We start from the raw sequence: 6,513 nt of genomic DNA on the forward strand, positions 1-6,513 counted from the left end.
TTTTTTTTTTTTTTTTTTTTTTTTTTTTTTTTTTTTTTTTTTTTTGCTTTTCTCTCAGTCTATGCAAACCTTTAAGAACCATTTGGAGGGGCCAACATGGAGGAGAAGTAGGGGGAATCCATACTTCCCACGCCTCTCAAACAAAGAAGTGTAGAAACCAAAGGACTTTGAACACAGGAGCCTGGGAGGAAGAGAGACTAAATCTACTAGGAATAAAATGGGAAAGCTGGGGGGAAAAAAAAAAAAAAAAAAAAAGGCTGCGTGGGCACAGAGGGGAGGGGCCCCCTTCAGAGAGACAAAGGGAAGAGAAAGAGAGGCTAGGGTAGTGGAGGACAGTATCTGGACAGGAGAAAGACCTCAGACTGACACCGAGAGGGATCTGATCTCTAACTGCCAGATTTCTTTGGACTGGGGCCTGGGGCTGGCTCCCTGTTCACACACCTGGGGAGGAGGGGAGCCAGGGGCCTGGGCGCAGGTGTAGGTCAGGGGCTCAGGCCGCAGATGGAGAAAGTGATTCCCTCCCTGGAGGGCTGTGCAACAGTACAGAACCCGCCTCTGCATAGAGGACAGCAGAGAATCTATTGCTACAGAGCCCAACGGACTAAAAAATAGTCATGAGGAATTAAAAAATGCTATAAATGAGGTGTAAAATAAAATGGAGACAGCTACAGCACGGATTGAAGAGGCAGAAGAGAGAATAGGTAAATTAGAAGATAAAATTGAGAAAAAGGGAGCTGAGAAAAAGATAAAAAAATCCAGGAGTAGGAGGGGAGAAAATTAGAGAATTAAGTGATGCAATCAAAGAGAACAATATCCATATCCTAGGATTTCCAGAAGAAGGAGAGAGAGAAAGGGGCTGAAAGGTGTACTTGAACAAATAATAGCCGAGAACTTCCCTGATCTGGGGAAGGAAAAAGACATTGAAATCCAAGAGGCACAGAGAACTCCCTTCAGACGTAACTTGAATTGATCTTCTGCACGACATATCCTAGTGAAACTGGCAAAATACAAGGATAAAGAGAAAATTCTGAAAGCAGCTAGGGATAAACAGGCTCTAACTTACAAAGGGAGACCCATAAGACTACTGGCAGACCTATCTACTGAAACTTGGCAGGCCAGAAAGGAATGGCAGGAAACCTTCAATGTGATGAACAGAAAAAATATGCAGCTGAGAATCCTTTATCCAGCAAGTCTGTCATTCAGAATAAACGGAGAGATAAAGGTATTCCCAAACAAAAACTGAAGGAATTTGTCACCACTAAACCAGCCCTACAAGAGATCCTAAGGGGCACTCTGAGTGAAATGTTGCAAGGACCACAAAGTACCAGAGACATCACTACAAGCATGAAACCTACAGACATCACAATGATTCTAAACCCATATCTTTCAGTAACACTGAATGTAAATGGACTAAATGCTCCAATCAAAAGGCACAGGGTATCAGAATGGATAGAAAAACAAGACCCATCTATTTGGTGTCTACAAGAGACTCATTTTAGACCCGAGGACACCTTCAGATTGACAGTGAAGGAATGGAGAACTATCATGCTACTGGAAGTCAAAAGAAAGCTGGAGTAGTCATACTTATATCAAACAAACTAGACTTTAAATTAAAGGCTGTAACAAGAGATGAAGGGCATTATATAATAATTACAGGGTCTATCCATCAGGAAGAGCTAACAATTATAAATGTCTGTGCCCCGAATATGGAAGCCCCCAAATACATAAAATAATCACAAACCTAAGCAACCTTCTTGATAAGAATGTGGTAATTGCAGGGGACTTTAATACTCCACTTACAACAACAGATAGATCATCTAGACACAGGATCAATAAAGAAACAAGGGCCCTGAATGATATATTGGATCAGATGGACTTGACAGATCTATTTAGAACTCTGCATCCCAAAGCAATAGAATATATGTTCTTCTTGAGCACACATGGAACATTCTCCAAGATAGATCACATACTGGGTCACAAAATAGCCCTTTACAAGTATAAAAGAATTGAGATCATACCATGCACACTTTCAGACCACAATGCTATGAAACTTGAAATCAACCACAGGAAAAAGTCTGGAAAACCTCCAAAAGCATGGAGGTTAAAGAACACCCTACTAAAGAATGAATGGGTCAACCAGGCAATGAGAGAAGAAATTAAGAAATATATGGAAACAAATGAAAATACAATCCAAATGCTTTGGGATGCAGCAAAGGCAGTCCTGAGAGGAAAATACATTGCAATCCAGGCCTATCTCAAGAAACAAGAAAAATCCCAAATACAAAATCTAACAGCACATCTAAAGGAAATAGAAGCAGAACAGCAAAGACACCCCAAACACAGAAGAGAAATAATAAAGACCAGAGCAGAAGTAAACAGTACAGAATCTAAAGAACTGTAGAGCAGATCAATGAAACCAAGAGTTGGTTTTTTGAAAAAATAAAATTGATTAAACTCTAGCCAGCCTTCTCAAAAAGGGAGAGAATCCAAACAGATAAAATCATGAATAAAAATGGAATTATAAGCAATCCCTCAGAAATATAAGCAATTATTAGGGAATACTGTGAAAAATTATATGCCAACAAACTGGACAACCTGGAAGAAATGGACAAATTCCTAAGCACCCACACACTTCCAAAAATCAAGCAGGAAGAAATAGAAAGTTTTAACAGACCCATAACCAGTGAAGAAATTGAATCAGTTATCAAAAATCTCCCAACAAATTAAAGTCCAGGACCAGATGGCTTCCCTGGGGAATTCTACCAGACATTTGAAGCAGAGATAATACCTGTCCTTCTCAAGTTGTTCCAAAAAATAGAAAGGGAAGGAAAACTTCCAGACTCATTCTATGAAGCCAGCATTACTTTGATTCCCAAACCAAAGACCCAGCAAAAAAGACCTACAGGCCAATATCCCTGATGAATATGGATGCAAAAATTCTCAAGATACTAGCAAATCGAATTCAACAGCATATAAAAAGAATTACTCACCATGATCAAGGATTCATTCCTGGGCTGCAGGGCTGGTTCAATATTCGCAAATCAATGTGATACATCACGTTAATAAAAGAAAAGATAAGCATATGATCCTGTCAATCGATGCATAAAAGGCATTTGACAACTCAGCATCCTGTCTTAATAAAAACCCTCAAGGAAGTCGGGATAGAAGGAACATACTTAAACATCATAAAAGCCATCTATGAAAAGCCCACAGCTAATATCATCCTCAATGGGGGAAAAACTGAGAGCTTTCCCCAAGATCAGGAACACGACAGGGATGTCCACTCTCACCACTGTCGTTTAACATAGTGTTGGAAGTTCTAGCATCAAGCAATCAGACAACAAAAGGAAATCAAAGGCATCAAAATGGGCAAAGATGAAGTCAAGCTTTCACTTTTTGCAGATGACATGATATTATACATGGAAAACCCGACAGACTCCACCAAGCCTGCTAGAATGGATACATGAATTCAGCAGTCTCAGGATACAAAATCAATATACAGAAATCAGTTGCATTCTTATACACTAATAATGAAGCAACAGAAAGACAAATAAAACTGATCTCATTCACAATTGCACCAAGAATCATAATACACCTAGGAATAAACCTAACCAAAGATGTAAAAGATCTGTATGCTGAAAACTATAGAAAGCTTACGAAGGAAATTGAAGAAGATATAAAGAAACAGAAAAACGTCCTGTGCTCATGGATTGGAAGAATAAATATTGTTAAAATGTCAATACTACCCAAAGCTATCTACACATTCAATGCAATCCCAAATTGCACCAGCATTCTTCTCGAAGCTAGAACAAGCAATCCTAAAATTTATATGGAAACACAAAAGACTCCGAATAGCCATAGTAGTATTGAGGAAGAAAACCAAAGCAGGAGGCATCACAACCCCAGACTTTAGTCTCTACTACAAAGCTGTAATCATCAAGACAGCATGCTATTGGCACAAAAACAGACCAATGGAACAGAGACTCCAGAATTGGACCCACAAATGTATGGCCAACTAATCTTTGACAAAGCAGGAAAGACTTTCCAACAGAAAAAAAGACAGTCTCTTTAACAAATGGTGCTGGGAGAACTGGATGGCAACATGAAGAATGAAACTAAACCACTTTCTTACACCGTTCACAAAGATAAACTCAAAATGGATGAAGGACCTGAATGCGAAACAGGAAACCATCAAAACCCTGGAGGAGAAAGCAGAAAAAAAAAAAAAAAAAAAACAACCTTCTTTGACCTCAGCCACAGCAATTTCTTACTTGACATGTCTCCAAAGGCAAGGGAATTAAAAGCAAAAACGTACACTTGGGACCTCATCAAGATAAAAAGCTTCTGCACTGCAAAGGAAACAACAAAACTATAAGGTAACCGATGGAATGGGAAAAGATATTTGCAAATGACATATTGGATAAAGGGCTAGTATCCAAAATCTGTACAGAACTCACCAAACTCCACACCCTAAAAACAATCCAGTGAAGAAATGGGCAGAAGACACAAATAGACACTTTTCTATTGAAGACATCCAGATGGCCAACACACATGAAAAGATGCTCAATGTCACTCATCAGGGAAATACAAATCAAAACCACACTGAGAGAGATACCACCTCACGACAGTCAGAGTGGCTAAAATGAACAAATCGGGAGACTAGAGATGCTGGCGAGGACATTGCACTGTTGGTGGGAATGCAAACCGATGCACCCACTCTGGAAAACTGTGTTTTCCTCAAAACATTAAAACATTAAACATTTAATGTTCCTCAAAACATTAAAAATAGAACTACCCTATGACCCAGCAATAGCACTGCTAGGAGTTTACCCAAGAGTTACAGGAGTACTGATACACAGGGGCACTTGTACCCCAATGTTTATAGCAGCACTTTCAACAATAGCCAAATTACGGAAAGAGCCTAAATGTCCATCAACTGACGAATGGATAAAGAAGATGTGGTTTATATACACAATGGAATACTACTTGGCAACGAGAAGGAATGAAATCTGGCCATTTACAGCAACGTGGATGGAACTGGAGGGCGTTATGCTAAGTGAAATCAGTGAGGCAGAGAAAGAGATACCATGTTTTCACTCTTATGTGGATCCTGAGAAACTTAACAGAAGACCGGGGGGGGGGGGGAGGGTGGGTGATGGGCATGGAGGAGGGCACCTGTTGGGATGAGCACTGGGTGTTGTATGGAAACCAATTGGACAATAAGTTTCATTAAAAAAAAGAATCCTTTGGAAAACATACACTTGTTTTAGCGTATCTTCCAGTACACCATATAGTATACTGATCATCACCATGCTGTATGGTAGCTGTCTGGGACTTAATCTTGAGTAACAAATTTTGGAACCTCTGACCAACCCTATTCCTTCTCCAAGTTCTCAGCAAAAACCATATTGCACCTTCTGACTGAGTTGGATGTTTAGATTCCTCATAGAAGTCCCACCGGGTAACATTTGTTCTGTGACTTATTTCAGCCGTTGTACTGTCCTCCAGTTCCATCATGCTGTCACAGATGGCTGGCTTCCTTTTTTATGGCTGGAATTCCACCGTGTGTACACACATTGTTCTCTATCCATTCATCCATCAATGGACACTTAGGTTGTTTCCATGTCTTGGATACCGTGAAAAACACCGCAATGAACATGGGCTATAGAGATCTTTAAGATCTGGATTTCATTCCCTTTAGATACTCCCAAGTAGAATAACTAGGTCACAGGGTAGTTCTACTTTTAATCTTGTGAGAAACCTCCATTCTGTTCTCCAGACTGGCTGCACCAGTTTGCATTCCTACCAACAGTGCATGAAAGTTCCCCTTTCTCCACATACTGACTTTTTAATATCTGTAACAGCCATCCTAACAGGTGTGAGGTGACATCTCATTGTGGTTTTGATTTGCCTTTCCCTTATTAGTGATGTCCAACATCCTTTCATGAACTTGTTGGCTACTGTAGATCTTCGTTGGGGGAAAACCTGTTTATTCAAGCCCTTAAGAGTTCTTCGCCCATTGAACAGTGGTTTCTCTCTTGTGTTGCAGGAGTTCCCTACACATTTCAGATACTGAGAGGGTTACATCAGATAGACAGGCTGCGGATATTTTCATCCACTACTGCTCTTTGGTGAAGTGGATGGAGGAGGTCTCACGTGGGAGTCTGGACATCTTGAATGGCTTTCACGCCTGTGCTGAGATCTGAACCCTGTCTAGTTTGCCAGAAGTTCCCAACAAGGTCCTTTTAGTTTTGAAGCAGAGAGCAGCCAACAAAACACAAAGGAAAAAGTTTTTCTCACACCCTCCTCCTCAAAGCACGCCTACAGTCACAAGACAAATGGCAAAGTCATACAACTGATGTCTGTAAAACCACAATGCTCTGTAACAGACACTGGCCAGAAGGTTCTCTACAAATCACTTCCAATGAGCCCCAGATTGAAGAGCAAGGCTTTAGGTACCACAAGCCATGGTTTTCTCCTTATCTGGTGAAAGAGGACTTTTTTTTTTTTTTT

The 6,513-nt window shown here is 40.3% G+C and overlaps 1 long non-coding RNA gene across 1 annotated transcript in view; it reads right to left on the bottom strand.

Annotated features, from left to right (window-relative positions):
- Positions 1-6,247, bottom strand: part of LOC121014898 (uncharacterized) — a 17,208-nt gene extending 10,961 nt beyond the window's left edge. Inside the window, exon 1 of the long non-coding RNA XR_005783491.1 lies at positions 6,237-6,247. This is a non-coding gene — a long non-coding RNA (uncharacterized LOC121014898). The remainder of the gene's footprint in view (positions 1-6,236) is intronic.
- Positions 6,248-6,513: the final 266 nt, after the last annotated feature.

The sequence above is a fragment of the Herpailurus yagouaroundi genome, unplaced genomic scaffold (assembly GCF_014898765.1).
Source record: "Herpailurus yagouaroundi ecotype Mexico unplaced genomic scaffold, PumYag 203, whole genome shotgun sequence".
In the NCBI taxonomy this organism is placed as follows: domain Eukaryota; kingdom Metazoa; phylum Chordata; class Mammalia; order Carnivora; family Felidae; genus Herpailurus; species Herpailurus yagouaroundi.